Source organism: Physeter macrocephalus, chromosome 15 (genome assembly GCF_002837175.3).
Source record: "Physeter macrocephalus isolate SW-GA chromosome 15, ASM283717v5, whole genome shotgun sequence".
In the NCBI taxonomy this organism is placed as follows: Eukaryota; Metazoa; Chordata; class Mammalia; order Artiodactyla; family Physeteridae; genus Physeter; species Physeter macrocephalus.
In genome coordinates, this window is record NC_041228.1 from 21,739,518 (window position 1) to 21,762,953 (window position 23,436).

The 23,436-nt window shown below is 39.6% G+C and overlaps 1 long non-coding RNA gene across 4 annotated transcripts in view; it reads left to right on the forward strand.

Moving 5' to 3' along the window:
• The window catches only part of LOC102995311 (uncharacterized), a 91,118-nt gene that overhangs the window by 45,829 nt on the left and 21,853 nt on the right, over positions 1–23,436 (forward strand). Inside the window, exons 1-4 of one of the 4 annotated variants that reach the window (XR_008619468.1) lie at positions 613–631; positions 2,283–2,333; positions 4,792–5,035; positions 8,729–8,927. The exons of 2 other annotated variants lie outside the window; for them this stretch is intronic. This is a non-coding gene — a long non-coding RNA (uncharacterized lncRNA). Of the gene's footprint in view, positions 1–612; positions 632–2,282; positions 2,334–4,791; positions 5,036–8,728; positions 8,928–16,447; positions 16,492–23,436 lie in introns of those variants that run through there. One more of the 4 variants, XR_008619469.1, reaches the window with a different exon arrangement.

Sequence of the window (23,436 nt, forward strand, 5' to 3'; positions counted from 1 at the left end):
TTTTTGTTCCTCTTCTGGAGAAACAAGGGCATAAAAAGGCAGAGAAATTGCTAGTTATCGAACAGAAATAGTGTTAGATCCAGCTTTCCCTTCTCAGAGGCAGTGTTATCTCCATATCTTTCCAAGTTTTGTTGGCTTGACAGAATGCTGCTAAAAAATGAACAGTCTGTATGCAGGCAATGCTCTAGCTATAATCCCCCATTTAGTAGGAAAATAAGAAATCGCTTTTGCATGATTTGGTAGCCTCTGCCATAGTATCATATTACTGAAAAACATGGTATAGTTTCCTTTTCATAGCCCCAAATTGTCTTGTTTAACCATTTAAGGAGGAATTTAAACTAGGTCTTAACTCAAAAAGTTAAAACAAATATTAACCTAGTTACGATTTAAAGCCAAATAATCTGTCCTAATGCATTTCCCTTGTGGGAAGGTACAGGGCAATTTAAAGAGATCTTACAAAAATAATAAATTCTACCTAAGGGAAACGGAAATCTACAGTTCTTTTTTTTTTTTTTTTTTCTACAGTTCTTTTAAAAAGTGATTCACATTTCCAAGGAGCTGAAGGACGGAGTCTCTCATTGGCAGACTCCATCAGCTGTAGGACCTGACATGGTAGAAGCAACCCAACAGGGTATCTTTCTCGTTTTCATGTAATTGGAGATTTTTTCTTTTTTTCGTCTTTAAACAATAAGCGAGTCAAGTCACGGCTGAATGGATGTATTGCTCCGGTATTTTAATGTATTACAATTTATGGCAGTATTTACTTCAGCCCTTGGCTTGCTGACACTAAAATTATCTTAAACAGGAATTATAACATAAAATTAGATTAGATATACTTTAACAAGTTTATCTCTAACAATAAATATATACAAATTCTGAAATGAAGTACCCTGCAATTTTCAGCCAGTACTTAAAGTAATTACACATTCTGTGGTGATAACACCTTCCATTTTTTTATTGTGCCACAAGCTGGTGAGATACCTCTACCGCGCATGTTAATGCTAATTAGCAGATAAAGTGTAAATCTGAGGGAGCCTTAAATTCTGTTGCTTTGCCAGTTTTCTCCTGACTGGAAATTGCAGGCCGAATTTCCTCTCATTCCGACTTGGTCTATTCAGGCATCGCCTGAGCTGTCTTTCTTCAGTGCGTTTTAATCCATCAGGTCTGTTCGCCATTGAATGCCTCACTGTTTGTTTTTAATTCAGCAGACTCACACAGTTTCCCCTATAACTGCCTTTTATAATCAATCATAGGAGAATTTTGACTCTGCAGAACAATAGGTGGGGATGACATGTTTACACCACGCTCCCTCATCCCTGTTGTTTAGCTGCTAATAAAGTGACATGTTGAAATATGTTCCCGAACCTAGAGGGAGAGAGGGAGGCTCTGTACAAGCTTTGTTTCCACTTACGCATCCGGAGCCCTCGGCCTGGAGGAACGCGCCCAGTGACACCAGTTACAATGAGCCTTCAGAGGGATGCCAATGTTTGGGAGCGGGAAGGACTGTCCACCCTGTGCTCTGGGATGGCAGAGACCCAGAAGGTGTGGTCGGCAGCTTCCACAGTTCAAGTTCAAGAAGTACTTATCCGTAGCCTCCACGCAAACTTTAGGCACATTCCGTGACCTCTTTGCCTCTCTTCCCTATGGCCCAACTCTACCTTTGAAGTCACTGGGAGATCCTTTAGGAAGAGTTTTTGCTTTGAGCTGTTGGGCTTGATTTAATTTGAATTTACATTCTGGCCTACAGCAAATACCTTTGAGTTTCATTAATCAGGATGTGCTCATCAAGGACCTTCCACACTCTTTTTATTTCCACCTGCCTTTTTGATTTCTACCTCTACATCAATTAGTCAATAAAAAATCTCCCCTGCTATCCCCACCATCTGTGTGTCCTCAGCTCTGTCCACGTTTGCTAAATGCCTATTGAATTCTTAACTGACTGTGTGTGAACCACCAGGGCCCCAACAGTGAGCATGAAATGTCCATCAGCTGGGTGTGGAGAAGAATCAAAAGGCCTAGAAGAAAAAGTGGTTCAGGAACATTTGGAATTCACTTGTGTGGTGGGGGGGAAGAGCACTGCCGCCTCTTCCATGTCTCAACAATGGGTGAAGGTTACCAAAATGATGTGATTGCTCAAAAAATTAACTACAAGGTTAAATACTGATGCATGATAATAAAAATGATCTTGTTGCACCACAATGTTTGTATTAGTCAGCTTGGGCTGCCATAATAAAATACCATAGACTGAGTGGCTTAAACAACAGAAATTAATTTTCTCATAGCTCTGGAGTCTGGGAAGTCCAAAATCAAAGTGCCTGCAGATTCAGTGTCTGGTGAGTCCTCTCCTCCTGGTTTGTAGCTGGCTGCCTCCTTGCTATGTTCTCATATGACAGAAGGGGAAGAGAGAGAGAGAAAGAGAGAGAGAGAGAGAGAGAGAGAGAGAGAGAGAGAGAGAGAGAGAGTGCACGTGAGCACGTGAGAGAGCAAGCTCACAAGGGAGCTTCTCATGTCTCTCTTTTTTTAAAAAATAAGGACACTAATCCTATCAGATCAGGGCCCCACCTTTATGATCTCCTTTAACCCTAATTACCTTCAGAAAGGCCCAACTCCAAATACAGACACACTGTGGGTCGGAGCATCAACATAAATTTTGGGGAGGACACAAACATTCAGTTCAAAACAATGTTTCTTTAGGCACCAAAGGCACAGAGGAAAGAGATAGTGATGCAGACCCTGAATACAAAAACTTTATTTTTCTGGAAATGTGGTGTGATGTTTAATTGTTTAGAGTTGTATTTCTACTTTTATTAAATATTAAGAGAAATAACATTAAGTTTTATCTTTAGTAAAGTTCTAATGTCCATTAGAGAAGATTTTGCAAATATAGTTAAGAAAAAAGAAGAAAAAAATTATCTCCAGAAAACTCACCACCCAAAGAGAGTAACTGCTAACACTTTGGTGAATATCTTTCTAGAATTTTCTTATGCAAGCATACACGTGCACACACACACACACACACACACACACACACACACACACACTATGCGTTCTGTTTTTCAATATGAATTCATATTGCTTTTGCATTTTAGAAATTTGCTTTTTTCCTTTACCAATATATCTTGAATATTTTTCCATGTCATTAAATGTTCTTTTATAACATGTGTTTCCATTTTTTTAATGAGAAAAAAGAGTGGTTTCTGCTGCAGGATTTCATGGTCAACTTGTTTAAATTTATGGCAAGAACATTTTTAATTGAAAGTGTATCAGAATGACATGCCCGGTCCTGGAGAGGAAATGGAGCAGAGGGGAGCAAAAGGGTGTAACCCGAGGACCTGGAAACACACAGAGGACAAATTACTGAGCAAATCAATACTTGAAGATGTGCAAAAGTCACTGTGCTCCAGTTCCCAGCAAAATTCATTCTGTCTCTTGAAGACATTATTTGCAACAAGCCTGGAACTCAATAAAGTTTGTGTTCAGTGATGGGATATGAAGTTGATTTAATAACCAAGGCCCCTGCAATTTACTCAGCTGGCGTAAAAAAAGTTGATCCTGTGGTATGACAAATGTGTGAATCTGTTGGATTATGTGGGAAAGTAGCAATCAGCTGCTGTTTAAATACTTGTAGGGATTACTCGCCATCTCTTAAAATCAGTTTCATAAAAACACTTTGTAAATTTACTTTCTGAACAGCCCTTGTGCATTTGACACAAGAATGCTAATTTGGTGATCGACCAGAAAGTGACTGGCAGGAATGTCGATGACACTGGGAGCAGACAAATGGAGGCTAAAGCTGTCCTTCGGTTTAGAAAGTGTGAATAAAGACATTAACGTGTAGGACAAAGAGGAAACCAGAGATGAAGGAAGAACTGTGAAAGTGTGAATAAAGACACTAACATGTAGGACAAAGAGGAAACCAGAGGTGAAGGAAGAACTGTGAAAGTGTGAATAAAGACACTAAAATGTAGGACAAAGAGGAAACCAGAGGTGAAGGAAGAACTGGGAGTCTGGTTAGCATAACTTAGGAAAGATGACCTCAGTGGGATCTCCAGTCATGTGCCTGGAATATCGTATTCATCTGACAGAGGTCAAATACTTCTGGGACCATGACAAATGGTGCACTTTCAGTGGAGAGAAGAGTCTGAAATGGTGAAGAGTCTGAAAATCATGACATATTAAAAACGTTTGAAGAGCTGTGTGCATTTAGTGCAAAAAAAGGAAAGCTGCAGTCAGCTACATGTATTTAGTTTGAGGTCTGATGAGGTATGTGCATACACTTACTCTGGGTTACAACAGATGGCTCGGAAGTTTCTTACGATGATCTGGCACTGTTCTAGGGTGTTTGAGGCAGGTCTGCATTGTGGCTTCTTGCTGTAGAAGGTCTCTAACTTTCTTTTTTTTTTTTTTTTTTTTTTATTTTGCGGTACGCGGGCCTCTCACTGTTGTGGCCTCTCCCGTTGCGGAGCACAGGCTCCGGACGCGCAGGCTCAGCGGCCATGGCTCACGGGCCCAGCCGCTCCGCGGCATGTGGGATCTTCCAGGACCGGGGCACGAACCTGCGTCCCCTGCATCGGCAGGCGGACTCTCAACCACTGCGCCACCAGGGAAGCCCTCTAACTTTCCTTTTAGTTGAAGGCTTCCAGGGCCTCACCTTCCTGCAAATTAGCTGAAAGCTCTTTGGTAGAGATGGATGACAATCCACCAAAAGTTAGTGTTCTCCTTGCAGAGCAGGGAGCGGTTGTTGGCGGAAGGGTGCCCAGCCAGAGGCTCTATTTCCCATTTCCCTTCTAGGTGTGGCCATGTGACTCTTCTCACCAATGGAAGGAGACTGGAAGGGATGGTGCTCACTTCTGAGTCAGGGCTTTTTAAGATACAGCCCGGGCTTCTTCCATTCTCCATTTCCCTGTCTGCCAACTGAGTGCAAAAACCTTCAAGGCCCAGAGGCTGGTGAGCTACAGCTGGAGGAAGCAGGTCCCTTAATCACCTTAATCACTAAACTACCTGCCCATCAGGAACACCAGCTCTGGACTATTATGTGAGAAATCAGCTTTTAAAGTGTTAAGCTGTTAAAATACGGGGTTTTATTTGTTACAGAAGCTAACCTAGTGCTTTCATCTGGGACAATTCTGGGTGGTCTCCTGTACAAACAAGAACAGATCAGACCTTCAAATAAAATAACTAGGGCAAGTACAGGGATTGTACCCGGACAACTGGGCATAAGGAACTTTGCCTAGGACCAGAGGGAGGTGAGGAAGATGAAATAATGATAATGATGATGATAATAAAATATATAATTTAATATAATTATTTAATATATTTATAAATTTAATAATTATTATTATTATCAGTTAACATGAACCAGCACTGCACTTGGTAAATTACATTTGATCCTCACAATAACTCTATGAGTTTACCAATACCTTCTGCAGGACAAAAATGAGGAGACTGAGATTCAGAGAAATTAAATAACTTGCTCAAGGTCACACAGCAAGTACATGACTAAACCAGGATTTGAATGGAGGCTGTATAATGGCAGCATTTAATTCTAAGCCTGTGACTTGAAGAAGAAAAACCCTTTTAAGTCCTGGGATCATACTAGCTTTGGAGGGAGAACTACAACCAGGAACCTTTGTGTTTTGCAGAGATATTGGAACTCTACGCCATGGTGCATGGTCCAATCTCTTCTGCTAGCTAAGATTGCTTGCTTTCTTGTTTCCCCTAAAACACAGCTCCTGCAGAGCCTCCTAAGGTAACAAGAAATGCAGCTTCAATTCGAGCTCTGCAATGCATTCTAGAAGGGAACTCATCTGGATTCCCTTCCCTGAGTAGAAAGGAAACACTGCCTCTAACTGCCAAGGATCCTACACAGAATCCAGAATATTCCATTCACCCTACTCTCCACTATGTATCTTAAATCTGTAAGAGTGACTCTCTTCGTATGTTGAATCGTAGTGAAACACACAACTCATGTATGTCCGTGGTACCTTTAACCTGTGATGTAACTTTGGCTTCAAAAGCTCAGATGAAAGGACCCTTTTCTTACCTGCATTTAACTGGCTGTTTGTGGATACTCATCTCAGATATACAGATTGGGCCATTTTGTTATTTTGTTCCTGGGTTGTACCAGGCACTGGAGGAATTTGTGTAAAGTTACTGCTGAATCAAACTGAAATCTCCTGGGTCTCGGGAGGCATAGGTACCTACATATTTAATACGCTTCTCATGCACACAAAAGTTTTGAGAATAATGCTTTATAGGATTGTAGAAAACTTATGTTTCTATAAAGTCTGAGTCTTTCTGCTTAAACATACAGACAGTGTGACGTTTTCTGAGCATCTTTCTAATGACTGAGCAAATGCTTCATTACATTTACTATGTCTAGAGCTCTGTCCTAAGAGCTGGAGATAAAACACCCTCTTGAAGCTTTCAGTCAGTTTGGGAAGCAAAGTCAGCTTTTATAGTGCACTGTAGTAAATTATTGCCATGTTTTGTTCTGATTGCTCTAGTAAGTTACTTGACCACGCTGCAGTACCCTGACTTCCTAGTTAAATTTTCCATTACAGGGGTGAGTGTTATCTCAGGAATCTTTTATAGGGGTTCTCAACCTTGGCTGTCGTTAGTTTCACCTGGCAAATAAAGAGAATCTTGATGCAGCCTGGACCAATTAAATCCAAGTGTCTGGAATGGGGATCAGTGTTTTTCCCCAGGTTTGAGTTCCAATTTCAGTCTTAGCAGGATGTTTCTCTCCTCTGCCTTCCTGAGTATCTGTCCTTTGGGTGCTAGGTGCTAGTGTCTCCCAGAGACATCCATCATCAGCGGAGCAGGATTTCCATTCAGATCTGATAGAAGGCCACGTACTTGGCTTTCCATCTGGGATGCGAGGTCCAACTCTTTAATTAGGCTTTCCCCATGTCCACCATTGTATCTCCTTGTAATTACAAGAAGTTGGCATGGCTTGTGTTTGAGCAAGCCCATGAGTGATGTAGGCCTGTTTTCTGACATTTAAATTAGAAAAATAAATTTGCCGAGAGCAGAATGGAGGGGCTACCAGAGAGCCCTGGACCGAACAGTCTATCTTTAAAAACCTCATTTCCTGTTTGTTTGTATAAAGCATTTCAGGAAGTCTTAGGTGTTGGGATGGTGAGAGGTGTAAAGCAATTCTACCAGCCACCCACAGGTAAGATGTTAATTACGCTGGGTGAGAGCCCAACACCAGTTGAAAACTAGATCCGTGAACACTAAGACGGGTGATTTTCCACTGAGAAAATATTTTTACATTCTGGGGGTTATGCTTTTTACCTGAGACAGTGATTTAATAGTAGAGCCATTGAGCATATCCCGGATCTCTTCTTTGCCCAGGACTTTCTCAAAGTCCAGGCTAAGGCGAGTGACAGAATCTCTGGCGCGGAAATGCAGGCTCTAACGTTCTCCATTGTTTGCGCATTTCTCCAGATGCCAGTCCACTTCGGCCTGGGTGGTCCAAGCTTGTGCTTCAGGCAGCTGCAGAGGTTCCAGCAGGCTGCAAGCCTCTGACGCAACCTTCCTTGCGAGGACTGATTGGCCAAGAGCTGGCAGCCAGCCACGGGTGTTTTTCATTTTTTTTTTTTCCTTCGCAGCGTTTGCATTTTTATGTCTAAGCTGCTACCTCTGCTGAGCTGAATGAAAGCAAAGTGTTTGAGCTTTATTTTCAAAACCGAGAAAGGTTTGTGGGAAGAAAGTGGTAACCAGGTTCTCATGTGGGTTTCTAGTAGAGGATGATGGCAGTTTATTATTATTTTTTTGGTGGGCATTTATAGATTCAGGTATCTCAGAGTTTCGTGATTTTTTAATTTCTACTTTATGCTTCTGAGAGCATCACTGATTAAAATGATTTAAAGGATGATACAAGGAGGCACTTTGCTAGTTATCTTTTGCATTCTCCCACATCGCTGGTAGAAGACTCAAACATAAGTGGAGCACCTAATTTAAAGAGAACCCCACTTCGATTTCAGGGACAAATCAAAATGATCACTTCAGTGCCTTGTCTTTACATATTTCCCTTATCCATTGAGGATACTAGGACTTGAACCAGGGGAGGGAAGAAATTGCTTTCTGTTGAGTGGCCTCCAGTTCCATGTATTTTCAATGGCTTGAATCAGCTAATCCTCACAGCAGTCCAATAAGGCAGGCACTCTCAGTGTCCTCATTTGACAACACAGGGAATTCAAGCTCAGAAAGGTCAAGCAACTTGGCTAACATTACAATATAGGGATGCCAGGAACCAAACCCCGGTTACTGAGACTCCAAAGTCCATGTTTTACCATTGCCATTATTTTTATTTCCTTGGCTCAGTCTAATTTGCAGCAGCTAATTCACAAGGCTGGGGCTCAAACCTAGAAGCCATTTAAATAGAAGGAATGCTTTGAACCAGGAGCACTTACTGTCTGTCTTATTCGCTACTACATTCCCAGAGTGTGGAATAGAGTCATATATATGTGTATATACACACACACACACCCATACACAAGCACACGCACATATACACATACACACACATATATAAAATATATATAGTAGATGCTCAGTAAATATTTTCTAACCAATTGAATGCTTTTTTTAAAAAAAACTTAACTCTTACAATAGTGTTCTTGAAACATGTAAACTTTGATCTCAATTAAGGTCTCTTTTTGTTTTTGTTTTTCTTGGTGTGGATCTTGGACGCCTCTTCTATATTTTCTATGCTTTGAAGGAAATGAGACACCCCACTGTCTGGTTCTAACTGGTATAGTGAATGTCAGCAACTTAAGCCCTTTCTGCGGCCCACGAGGAAAGCAACTATTGGACATGTGCCTGTGAGGGAAAAATACAATTTGTGTCTTACCTGATTTGAAAAGCCTTGTCTTGACATTCAGAGGCAAACTGATGAAGTCCAGGCACTGTCATATCTGGTGAGCTCTGTTTAAATGCAAAACTTATTTGAGGAGACACTGCTCACACTAGAAATGCCAATAGCCAATGGATATGAGGCCGGGTTTGTCAAGATGCAATATTTTCCTGCCTTATTTTATGGAAATGCAGTATACCATATGTCTCAAGGATTGCAAAATCTGTGGCAGTATTGGATACCTAAATTATATCAAACTGTTCTGGCCTGAGTAGATTTACTTAGTGGAACATGTAAGGTAGGAAAGTAATTTAAATTATTAATCTTTTTTGAGAAGCAAAATAATCAGTCTCTTTGTAGAGTATTTTTCTTTTGACTAATCTCATGAAGTATGAAAAGACAGTTATGGTAAATATCCTTGTGCAATTCACTGAGGCTACTTCTAACCTCTTTTTATAAACTATTTTTCTGCGAGAATATTTAAGAGGTCATATAGAAGGAGTACATTTATAATAATAATAATACCAAACGACAGATATTTTTTATACCAGTTACTGGTACCAAAAAGGACTTTAGCTGTATTATCTCAAAGGTGGGTATTTTTAATCTACATCAGTGTGAATATTGCAGCTCTGAGAGGTTTAAGATCACACAGCCAGGAAGAAGCAGAAATGGGCTTTGAGTTCAGGTTTATCTGAGAACCAAGTTCACGGCAGGCCCTTATCTGCTGGGTACGCTATTTCCTGGTAATAGAGTGAAACATTTTGGTTAGTGTGATTTCCTTACTATTGTCCTTCCTAAAGTATAATCATGCTTCTGGTAGATATTAACTATACTTCTCTAAATATTAATTAGTTGTGTATTTATTAATTAAATTACTTGGCTCTGCATACTGAGGGAGGTTATTTTTTTATGTTATTAAGGAGAATAAATTTATTATATTGTCACAGGGAGGAAAGAAAAAATATTACGCACCTAAAAGTGCAATTGGGAAGGAAAACTTGGAGCTAAATAAAATATTTGTCTTGGGATCCAAAGCAATGAAAGAAGTTTTATACAAAGCAAAGTAAGAAATTGATTCTTGGATACATTTCTTTCCCATGCATCTGAAAAGTATCAATAAGAGCATCTACAAAACAGTCACAAAATCATGAATGATTCCTTAATATTAGATCGAGCTTCTGTTTCGGAAAGATTTTTTTTTTTATGCAGGAGTGGACGTTTGGATTATTTCTAGTCTTTGGCCATTAAAAGTAAAGCTGCTATGAACATTCATATACATGATATTTTCGGGTTTTTAAATTTTTTTGGATTATTCATAGTTATTTTATAGAAACACAACTGGTTTTTGAGTGTTGATTTTGTGCCCTTTAATGTTGCTTAATTTAGTTATTAATTTCACAGGATTTTTTGTGGAACCTTTAGGGTTTTCTATGTATAGGAGTACGTCACACGTGAACAAAAAAATTTTTACTTCTTTCTTTCCAAATTGGATGTCTCTTGTTTCTTTTTCTTACCTAAGTGCTCTGGCTAAAACTTCCAATACTGTGCTGAATGGAAGTGGTAAAACTGGGTATGTTTGTCTTGTTCCTGATCTTAGGGAAAAAGCTTTCGGTGTTTCAACACTAAGAATGACATTAGTGGGACTTCCCGGGTGGTCCAGTGGTTAAGACTCCGCACTTCCACTGCAGGGGCCATGGGTTCAATCCCTGGTTCCTGAGGGAGGCTATTTAGATGAAGATGCCCTGTTGTATTTGGCAGAGGACATCCAGACCCAGGAACCCAAATATCACTTCGTAAAATATGATTAGATCTTGGGCCAATGAGGCAATGCAGGCCGTATATTTAGGGAGGAAAACTTTGGTGACCAGAACAAATATAAGAAGATGTCTTAATTCATGACTGACAATGTGATGATGTAACTTGAGAATGTTTTATGGAGAGTTTTCTCTCTTGTTGAAGTTTGGTTCAGCTCGGTATGATGTGGGGTCAAATTTCAGTATGAGATGTGGAATGATATGGTGAAGAAGAGTGGGGAGTCCAGGGTAAAACTGCCTGAGTTTGAATTTCAGTTCCATTATTTACTAGTTGAGCATGTTCCTTCAACTCTCTTTGTCTCGGTTTCCTCATCTGTAGAATGTGGATAATGTCCAACTCATAGAGTAATTGGGAAGATAAAAGTGAGATGATCTTGGTGGATATTTTTGCCTAACAGAGGAAGTACTCAACAAAAGTTGATAATAATTGTTAAAACTATATTTCTTTATTATTATAGTTACAGAGAGTGTTGGATGAATATGGTGATTCCAAGTCAGCTGGATGTTTCTAAGCATTTTCTTCAGCAGGTGTAGAAAGCCTAACAAATGGTTTTTCTCCACTATAGAGAAATGTCAAAGAACCAGAGTTTGGCATGGAGTTCCCACTTCTCTTGCAGGAGCTAAAATATAGACCCATTGTGTCTTACTTTCCGATTCACATTTTCTGAGAGGTTGGGTGTGTTGGGAACTACATCTTCCTGTGTTTCTTCCTTCCTCTCCTGCTACGACCAAACTCACAACCTTTCTAATACCAGATGTGCCGGGATTTTTTCCCACACCGAGCAATTCTCTCATAGCAGCTGGTGTCCTCCAAGTCAGTTCAATTCTGACATTGACTGGAGTTAGTGCAGACCCCACAGGGGAAGGGCTCAGCCCCATGAGACTGCCCCCCACTTCAGACACCAATCGCAAGTTGTAGGTCCCCAGGTAACCCACCACTTCTGTTCAACTTGGCTACAAGTTTGAGGTGCCTATGACCCACCTCCTTGAATCACAATCTTCCCTCAACTTCTGCAAGGGATTGGTTCTAGGACCCCCTGTGGATACCAAAATCTGTGGATGCTCAAGTCGCTTACATAAAATGGCCTGGTACTTTCATATAATCTAGGCACATCCTCTCCTATACTTTAAATTGTCTCTAGATTACTTTTCAATGTAAATACTATGTAAATAGTTGTAAATACAATGTAAATAGTTGCCAGCACGTGGCAAATTCAAGTTTTGCTTTTTGGAACTTTAGAATTTTTTTTTTCCCTGAGTAATTTTGATCAGTAGCTGGTTGAATCCGTGGATGCTGAGCCCATGGATGTAGAACCCATGGATCAAAAGGGCCAACTGTATTTGCTAGAACAGCTCATAGAACTCAGAGAAACACTTATTTTCACCAGTTTATTGTATAATAAAGGATATGATAAAGGACAGAGATGAACAGCTAGATGAGGAGATACCCCGGGCAAGGTCTGGAAGGATCCCAGCACAGGAGCTTCTGTCTCCATGGAGTTGGGGTATGCCATCATTGGGTGTGTTCACCAATCTGGAAGCTCCTTGTACCCCATACTATTGGGATTTTTATGGAGGCTTCATCACGTAGGTGAGATGGATTATTATCTCAATTCCCACTCCTCTTCCCTCTCTGGAGAATGGGGGTGTAGGGCTGAAAATTCCAAGCTTCCAGTTATGGCTTAGTCTTACTGGTGGCTAGCCCCCATCCAAGAGCCCACCAAAAGTCCCCATCTCATTAGAACAAAACACACTGCTATCACCCAGGAAGTCCCAAGGGATTTAGGAGCTCTGTCTCAGGAACCAGAGTCAAAGATTAAATGTTGGAACACAAGAGTCCTCTAGCACCGCTATTTAGAAAGGTTTTAGTTGCTTTGTGTCAGGAAACAGAGTGGAGGCAGTGGTGGGGGAAAGAGACCAATATATATATTTCTAATTATTTTACACTGGGCCAGACTTTTTTTTTTTAATATCAGTAACAGACTGAAATTTAGCATCCCTTTTCAAACTCTCCATTGCCCACCCCACCTCACATTGCCATTGCCATGCTGCTGTGCCTCCAGTTCATCGTATGTATATTTTCATTCTCAGTGGTGTCAGATATTTGTTCCTTTCTGACACCAACCTTGGCACACACCTTACTTTGGATCTATAATGACTACAGGTCATGTGTTACAAAAAGGCTTATTGCACAGTCAGAGAAGTTGCTTTGGTAATTTAATTGTTTCCCGTATTTTTCATAACCTAGTTTAATACTGTATTAAAGATGCTTTATTTACTTTACTATGTCAAGATGCTTTCTTTCTCTCTCTCATGCCCAAATCCATTTTAGGGTTATTTTATGCATTTTGGGGGGCCATACTTTTTAAAACGTTCAATAGAATTTCATTTATTTTGATTCTTTGAAAGTTGAGCAACAGTAATTCTTCAGCCATTTCCAGACTTGCAGAAGTATTTAAAAATAGTAAGTTAATTTTTCTAAAAGTACTTTATAATTTGGAACTTTCTAGTTCATACATGGTTCCTTTCCTTTTTTCCCCTTCATTTGAGTTAATGTAATTTATTTTATATATGCTTTGATAACAGACACATATATGTTAAAAGATATTATTATTACTCCGTATATTTTGTTAGTGTTGATCATTACTAATAATAATCACCAACATTTATATGTAAGATATAGCTTGCAATTGCATCTGCCTATGTTATTATTTCCATTTAGCAGATTGGGAAATGACGTTAAGTGAGAGATGACTAGCAAATGGCAGGGTAGTCATGTCAAGCTGGACCTTCTAACTCCAAAATACATTCTTTTTGCAAAATACCACATTGTGGTTTTTTTTTTTTGAGGGTTACTGTACTTACGTATAGGTAAAATTAAGTGAATCTTATGGAGAACTGTGAAATCAAGATTATCCATTATCTGATTCCTTCTTTCATAAAAATGTAACATGCACTTTTGGGCTCACATTTCATATTGTGCTAAGTATGTATGTGCTTATCTTCTACAAGGGTTTTAACCTTGCTTTTCTCGTCTTAAGATTAAGTGCTTCTTAATTTCTCCTCCCCCTTCCTTTGGTTTTGATATAGTGGAGATCTGAGGAACTGTAGTCTGTGATCTCCTGTGACCTTGAGCAATTTTCATAACTTTTCTGAGCTTGTTTTCCTCTTTGGATATAATACCACAGTGAGTATCTGTGAGGATTTGATACAATATGTAAAATACTTTGGAATGTGCCATACAAAAGTCATTTAATATTATTGTTGCATTCATATTGTATATTATTTACGGGGTCGATTTATAAGAGTTATGGAATTAACAATTTTTATGTTAATCGCAGAATAATTCATTGCATCACTCCAAGTTCAGACATCACTCCAGAGCTTTTGATCATTGGCTGAAAGGGATCAGAGAGGCCATTCAGTGAGCTAATTAATTAGTTGACGAATCCCATAAAAACTGTCATCCATATTTTAGTTGAAATGAAGAAACCAAGCTCAGAGAAGTGGTGAATGATTTGAAGTCACAGAGCAAGTTAAGTGAGAGAAAACAAACAAACTTAGGTCTTCTGATTCCAAACTGGTGGGCAACATCCTTAGTGAAATAGCATGGATCTGGAAAGCACATGGTACTCATGTATCCTGGTTGAGAGGCAACTCAATTAACATATTCACATTCAGGCATTTTACACCTATTCCCAAGGTGGGGGACTCACAGGTGTCCCACATGTAAGGTTGTTTCTTTAGAGACTAAAACAACTTCCCAGATATATTAACCTAGACACCCTGGTCCACTCTTAGCTGTTGTAACTACTTCCTGAGAGTCAATTCCTTGTATCAAAGGCTTTCCTAAACCCAGACACCAATTATCTAAAGACAGTGTAAGCAGTGCTAGCACCTTTTTTCTTCATATTTAGGATAGAAAAGTGGTTTTATATAGAATTCATAAATTTAACCTGAAATAAATATTTGGATTCGCCCATGAAAGTTCACCCATGCATTGAAACTGTTTATGCAGGCGACCTAGGGATTTGACGCAAATAGCTTTAAGGATCACAATACAGAAACTCTCACGCATGATTAGCTGTCCTCAATGTTTTAGACAAATAAATAGAAAATAATGCCAATTTGCTTCTGTTTACTTTGAGGCCAAACTGATAAACTTCATTAAGAAGGAAGAACGGATTTATTTAATAACATTCAGGAGTTTGGTGCTGTTTCATCAAAGTTGTGTAACACTTTTCCCTTGTCGTAATATTTGTTTGTATCTTGGGGGACCTCTTTGCAGCATTCTTGGAAGCCGATTCTGTTACTGGAACACTTAACTCCTGTAATTATGTTGATGAATGCTCATTCATGACGTCCATCACTGGCTTTAGAATTCTCATAAGAGGTGCATTTTGTACTATATACGTGTCTTTAACAGGATTGAATGCAAGAGGCATACAGAGTAAGGGTGATAAGACTTTTAAAATCATGATTACTGTGAATGGCTTCAGTCTTTTAGATAGTTCTATAAAGGGTTTTTCTGTGACAGGTGAAATTCCAGTCAAGTGAAAAGGTGATCTTTTAACTCAGCTACTGTGGGACATATCTTAAAGGTTTTTTTGGTTTTTTTTTTTTTCCCCCTCCACAAATCTTTACAAAGCTTGTGAATCTGCATAGGGGAGAAACATCTCCATAGAAAACTTGTTCAAATGACAGATCTTTATGGTCTAGACATTCCAGAATTTCATAAGATTTACAAGGCTCCAGTAAAATGTGGTAGAAAAACTTGTAAAACTCCAGTGGCTTGAAATGAAACATTTTCATGGAGTGGAAATCGACCTGCTTTGATTAAAACACAGTTCAAAGGAGGTAAACCAATGTGATGTAACAGATTTAGTTAAAATAGTGCCTTTTCATCATCCTCCACCATCCGTTTCCATTTCCTTCTCATCAGTGGAAAGTGGTGTATTACAAAGAAGTTACTAATTATTTATTTATTATTTCCATGATCCTGCAACTGTGTCCTTGTTAGGTATATTAGGAAGGAATGTTGCTTCCCTGAAATAGTATCTTGTCAAGCACATACCTGTGCACACACATGCACCTTTTAGACTTTCGCTTGGGAGAGAAGCAACTTATAGATCTTGCTCTAATTTAGGGAAGTGCCATTTATGCCCAATTTAAATGTAGTTTCCTCGTTGGATCATAGGGGCGTTCTCAGCCAAGCTGAATCCTTTCCCGCTGGATATGTGTGCTGTGAGTTTGGAAACAGGTGTAGGGGATACAGTTGGTTTCTGTTCTTCTTGGTCAAAGTCATAAAAATTTTCTTCTGGGGGATGGGTGTGTGAGGGTGGTGGCACTGGTGGTGAGATGTAGATCTTTTAGTCTTTATGTCTGCTCCCTTGGTTGATTTTTTTCTTATTTCTACAGAGAAGATGTTGTGGCTAAGAGGCTGAACCGAGAGAGGTGCCATCAAGAGGTTTAGTAGGTTGAGAAGGAAGCTTGTCATTACAGTTAGGGTTGTGAGGCTCTTAGAATTTTTCCTACAATAATAAAGATTTCAAGAAATTATGGTGCGCCAAAATGCCAGTTATTTAAGGAGTGAGATACAGTTTTCTAGTAAGCAGATTTCTCTTGAATACTAGCCGCGCCACCCTTTTCCACGATCATGGCACCTGTCAAATCAAATCAGTCATCTCAAGGTTACTTCTGAGCACAGAATCAGAGCACTGAAATATGGATGGTCTACTATGGTTCTGTTTTTAATTTTTTTGCTTTTTCTTCTTCCAGTTTTATTGAGATATAATTGACATACAGCACTGGGTAAGTTGAAGTACAGCATAGTGATTTGACTTACGTACATTATAAAATGATTACTATAATAAGTTTCACGAACATCCATCATCTCATATAGATACAAAATTAAAGAAATAGAAAAAAATGTTTTCCTTGTGATGAGAACTTTAAGGATTTACTCTTAGCAACTTTCATGCATGTAAAACATCCAGCATACACTGTGATTCTTATACTTTAGTATGTCTGAGAATCACCTAGAGGGCTTGTAAAACACAATTCAATGGACCTCATCCCCAGAGTTTCTGATTTAGTAGGTTGGGAGTGGAGCCCAAGAATTTGCATTTCTGACAAGTTCCCAGGTGGTGTTGATACTGTGCTCTGGAGGTCCATTTTAAGGACTACTATTTTACAGCAGTAATGTGTTGCTCAAGTTGTATTACAGCTTTGTGACTTATATCTCCTTTGTCATAGAGTATAATTCCCCAATGACTAGGATACTTGTGTCCACCAAATGTAATTATTTCTCACCTCAGATGATACTTGATAAGCACCAACAAACTCTTTTTCTTTTTAACATCTTTATTGGAGTATAATTGCTTTACAATGTTGTGTTAATTTCTGCTGTATAACAAAGTGAATCAGCTATATGTATACCCATTCTTTTTATATTCTTTTCCATTATGGTTTATCACCAGCTATTGAATATAGTTCCCTGTGCTACACAATAGAACCTTGTTTTTCATTACGTCTGCATCTTTATTCCTGTCCTGCCCCTAGGTTCATCAGAACCATTTTTTTTAAATTTTAGATTCCATATATATGTGTTAGCATACGGTATTTGTTTTTCTCTTTCTGACTTACTTCACTCTGTATGACAGACTCTAGATCCATCCACCTCATTACAAATAACTCAATTTCGTTTCTTTTTATGGCTGAGTAATATTGCATTGTATACGTGTGCCACGTCTTCTTTATCCATTCATCTGTCGATGGACACAGGTTGCTTCCATGTCCTGGCTATTGTAAATAGTGCTGCAATGAACATTGTGGTACATGACTGTTTTCGAATTATGGTTTTCTCAGGGTATATGCCCAATAGTGGGAGTGCTGGATTATATGGTAGTTCTATTTTAAGTTTTTTAAGGAATCTCCATACTTTTCTCCAAGCACCAGCAAACTCTTATTCACCAATACCTTTCCTATATCCGCCATCAAATATAATATTATTGAGAGACTCTACTTCCTCAATACATTACAGTGTAATTAAGATGATCTTAACTTTCTTTAATAATTATTAGATGTCAATTATGTTCTTCTGAGCACATCTCTTTGGTGCTTTGCTTTGGTTGGTAACTGGATTTCCTAGGTAGACATTTGGGAATCTGCTTTTTCTCATTAGCAAACAGCTTACAAACCATCTCCTTAAGATGAGGCTATTTCTCTGATAGGCAATCTCTTCTATGAGGGGTTCTTTCACTTGCTTCAATTCCAGAAAGTGGCATTTTTTCTGACCCTGTCCCCCAAATCAAGTGGGGTGAAGTCTTTGTAGTTTCTCATGTGCGTTTATGATGAGTAATGATCTCTCACAATTATTTAGGGCTTATTAGGTGTCAGAAGTTACTCTAGACACCTTGTGCGTCTTAACTCATTTAATCTTCACCACAACCAAATGAGGAATGCACTTTTATTATCCCTACATCAAAGCTGAGAAGACGAAGCCAAAGAGAGGTGAAGTGGTTTGCCAAGGGTCCCACTGATGATACGCGGACCACCCAGGATTTGGACCCCAGGGTTAGATATTTGTCTGTTGGTTGTGGTTGGCCCTCCCCAATGTGGGTGTTGAGGAGGGGAGCTTCTCCTCAGTCATTCTCCATAGTGTAGGGCCTCCACTGCTGCTCTGCAAGTTGGTCCTGCACAAAGGAAGCAGGACAAGAGGCGGAGGGCAGCTGAAGCTGTGCTGTTCTCAGGTCACCAAGTCGTGTCCACCCTGGTGTGGGCTCTACCATCGGGGGTGGGCCTTCTCCAGCTTCACACATAGGATCTGTATAGGTTAGTGCTGATTAGAAAGGAACTCTTGCTCTGCTTTCCCGGGAGGGAAACTGATGGGAACAACATTTTAGGTCCTTTCTGGCCTCCATGTCTCTGTAAAAGACATTTTAGTACATCCCTGCTGGTGTCCGGCTGTTCCTGTGACGGAGGAGGTTGGTGATGAAGTTAAATTCGGGGTGTGTGGACAGGTGGTAGAATTAGAAAGCCTGATTGTGGCCTCACATCTAAGCAAAGTGTCTTAGGTTGGGCTCTCCAGAAGAAGAGCCTAGGAGGGATGTGAGTGCATGTGGTTTATTGAGAAAGTGTTCTCCAGAAAAACCCATCAGGGAGCAAGGGAAGCAGCATAGGCAATGGGGAAGACTTGAGCGAGGAAGAATGTGGCCTCGGGTCAAGTTTACCTGACCCACAGGGGAAGACCACAGCACACAGAGACCGCTGCAGAGCTACTTCTCCTTGAGACAAAGGGGTGGAAGGGCCGTTGGGGTGGGGAGGGAGGAGGGAATGGTGGGCTCGTAACTTCCCAGGTGAAGTGACCCCATCAACTGAGGACAGCTCTTCAGATTAGGGGGGCATCTATGCAACACTCACAGCAGCTGAGGCTGGGTGCACTGGGCCCTGAAGGGGATCTGGGTGTGGTAGCAAGCTCTGTTTGTAAATTTAGCTTTAATAGAAATAAATATCTGTATTGTCTTCTGTTTGACTCATATATCTACTCTACAGATATAGGAGGAAAAGAGTTGTGATTATCACTATAAAACCCCAGCAGTAGGCCATCAAGCTTCACTCTGCATTAATACCAGCTTGAGATGGCTTAGTTATAGATAAATCACACATTTACTGAAGCTTTTCATTATAGCACTGTAGGATTGAGTTTGTCTAGAAGAAAGAAATGAAAATAATAATGCGTTTGCTTTGATTATTTTTTTCTAACGAATGAAGGGTATGGCTTCTAGTTGCATATTGTAAAAAAGAGAACAAGAGAAGTCAAAGTAGATATATAAATGGTACTTTTGGCTACTGTTGTTGAGATTGCTCTAGCCATGAAGCCTCCATGAAGATCTCACAACATATTGGAGAATATCCAGGCTTTGGAGAAGAACAGAGATAGATTCAAATGGAGATTCGGCTTCCACTTAGGAAAACTACTTAATCTCTGAGATTCATTCTCTTCATTCATAAGATTGTTGGCAGACGCAGTAAGATGTTGTATATGAAGCTTCTCTTACAGTCCCTGGCACATAGTAGGTGCATAAAACATAAAAACCACTTGTTCAATAAAGATTTATTGCCTGTACTACAATAATACATGCTGAGCAATGCACTAGGCACTGGGGCTGTCAGCATGAATACAACACAGTCCTTTGCCCGCGAGTCTAGTGAAGGAAAAAGACACATGAGTAAATAATTACAACGTTAAGTGGGACAAAAGAGGTGTAGCTTGGGGAGACCAGATGAGGAAATAATTGCCTGAGGGAAGTCCAGAAAGTCTTTGCAGGGGAGAAAAAAATTAAGTTGGATTTCACAAGATGGGAACAAGCTTGCTAAAAGGTAGAGGAAACTGTAGAAGGCATGGATGCATGGAAAGTTATGTGGTATTTAAACACTATGTAAAGGGTCCCCAACAAATAAATATACAATAAGAGTTTCTCAAAACTCTGTTTTGGGTCAACCTGATGCTCATACGTCTTGCTATAAACCAATAACCACATTCCATTTTGGTCCTATAAACTTTTGAACTGAATGATTGTTTATTTATGACACTTTATTTCCATCCCCAAACATGATGGAAGGTATCTGTAGGTATCAACGGTGATGATGATAAAGATTATGAAGATATATTTAATTTAATATGGGTGTATTGGATGCAGCAAAAGTGCATCAAAAAATTGATATGTGTATTTTGTTTAATTTGTGTTCATTGAAATGCAGCGTAAATGAATTGGAGACCCCATGTTTACATAAATATGGAGTTGGGACATTTAAGAAAAGGCTTTTTTTTGTATTAAATAGCATTCCTAATATATCTATATAAATCAGTACCTCCTGTTTTGGGATAGTTTAATCTGAGAAGATTATGGCTTTAAGATCTTTTAATCACTAAGGAGGAACAAATATGTATCAGGCACGTAACATGTGTTAGATGCATCACAGTGTCATTCAAGCTTTTCAACATTCTTGACAGATATAAGGAGCAGTGATTACTGTTTGCCTACCTACCTCTACACTCCTCATTACTAACAATACTCTGATTTGTTCAGATGTGTGGTGGAGTCGATCCCTTTCCTAGCCATTGGGGATGAACAATGATACAGCCATAGTGCCATGTCTCTTTACCAGTGATTGGTTTAGAGGTGGACATACAACCCAGTTCTGGCCAGTGGGACCTGAATTGACATCTGCTGGGTGCTTCTAGGTAATATTTTCCTCTTGGTGAAAAGGCAAAGCTGCATAAGGGAAGTGCCTCTCACCTTGTTCCAGCTTTGGACATTTTCATATGAAAATATAATTCTTGGAACCACTTTAGCCATCTTGAGATCATGAGGAGGAAGCCAAGGCAATTGCAGAGACCAACTCAATTTCAGAATACTTTAGCTGCAGAATCAACCATGGAGCTTACCATCTTTGGACTGTGTGATATATTAGAAAAATAAGCCACAATTGTTTGAGCCAGTTGTAGTCAGGTAATCCGTTACTTGCAGCCCAAAGCATCCTAATTATATGTTCCCATTTTACAGGTTATGTCACTGAGGTGTAGGAGGCCAAATCATTTATTCAAGATCTTACTGATATTGAGCAGGGAAGAAAAACCAGGTCTGTGGAAATCCAAAGCCCAGTCTCTGTGTCTTATAAGAAAAAAGAACTTAAGTTTAAAAAAAAGTCTTTTCTCTTCCTCACATATTGAACTCTATTTCATTCATTTATTTCCCCTCAGGAATTTTCAGCAAGTGACTTTTGTCAAACACCAGGGTAATGAAGCAGTTCAAAGATACATGGATGTTCCATTAACCAGCTTTACTATAGAATAGCTAATAATTACAATTTATTGACAGTTTGATATATGCTTTGTGCAAAGTGCTTTCCATGCATCATTTTATTCTTGCAACAACCTTGTGAGGTAGGTTGTTTCAGATGAGGAAGATGCATTTCTGCAAGGTTAAACTACATGCCCAAAGTCACACAGCTCACAGAGGCAGAGTCAGGATACAAACCCACTTTTACCAGTGTGTTTAACCACTGTGCTGTACTTTGCATAGCCCTATAATCCTGCTCGACCTAAGCTATCTGAAAATCTTGAGAAGAAAATAAACAGTTTTCCCAGCTTCTTTTCTGCTTTTACAAGGCAACCACACTGCCAATAGACGTTTCTGCAAGAATACATTTTACTTTTGCCAGGACAAAAAAGGAATTAACTTAATGTGGTGCCCAGCTGTTTGCCAATAAATTATAGCATCTTAGGTTGGAAGAGACTGTAGCAGCCATCTTGTTCAGGTTTTCTTTCCCAGACTGGCCTCCCCAAGCAGAGGTTATTCAACCTTTGTAGAGAAACTTCCACTGATCTTGCAATGGCTCACCTCGGCATGGCTCCAATTGTTAGAGAACTCTTCCTTTTTATTGATTTTCTTTGGGTTTTTTTGTAACATTATTTTAGCAATTCTAGGTCTATCTCCTGTAGAAGTAGAAGCTTTGACATCACAGAGATCTGGGTTGATATCCTCCTGACTGGAATATTGTTTATCCTTGTCCAGTTCGAGTTTGCCTCTTATTAAGATGAACAAGAGCATCTCTAATACTATAGGGTCACAGTAAGAATTAAAGGAAAGGCTCACAGCTCTAGTACAAATTCCCAAGGGAATCTAAGTGATTTGGTTAGACGCTATTACTTTAGGGGTAAAACTTTTGAAGCAAGTGACCTCATAGGCCACTCACTGGATAGGAGATAGTTTGCCTGTCTTTGTATCAGGTGCCCTGTTGTGCTCAAGGACCAAGTGTCACATGATGGAATGTCCCATTTTAAGAGTATACCATGGGTGTACCTCATCAGAGACTGCACGTCTTTCAGTTACCTTCTGTAGAGGGCCTCAGACATGGCGGTAACAGAGCGTAGAGTCCCTTCTGGTACCCACACTTAGTTTGGTATATAAGTGCTCAATAAATGTTAGTTCATTTGACTCTTTCTTATTCCACTAGCCAGGCTTTCAAGTTCTTAGAGACGGCGCTCACTCAATTCAATTCATCAAATACTCACTGAATGTACTGTGTTTGTATTAGTTTCCTAACTCTGCTGCAAGCCAATTCAGGGATGCATCTTCCAATTCTTTAGTCTTCTGTAGCCCTTAGATAATGACAGATTCCAAAGGGGACAAGCCTTCAACATTTGACAGTCACCCCAGTTGATTCCAATATACCATTACACTGAAATTTTCATTCTTCAATTAGGGAAGCAGAATTATGTCACCAAGTTATTTTTGGGCCTCCACAATTTCTAATAGCCTTCATTGGATGGTGAATCGCTGAAACTTTTAAATCTAGTAGAGGTTGTATTGGGATACTCTGAAGGCTTTTGACTGGCTTTCTACCCTTCTACATTTTCTGTTGCCGTAGTTGAGACCCGTGTCCTAGGCTAGCTCAGCTTCTAGTCTAATTGTCAAAGTTTAGTGCACATAAGAATCTCTTGGGGACATTTTGCAGATTCCTAGACTTCATCCCCCAAGGATTCCGATTTATATGGAGCCTCAGAGTTGACTTTTTAAAATAATAATCCCCAGGTAATATCATCATTTTTGAGAATCATAGAGCTAGGGTAAATATAAGAACACTTAGATTGTCAGCTCAGTGATTTTCCATGAAAGTAACCTTGCTATGGGTTCAGCAGTGATCATCTTCCTGGATTCAGATTCTGGGCTCTTATTTCTTCCTTGTGAG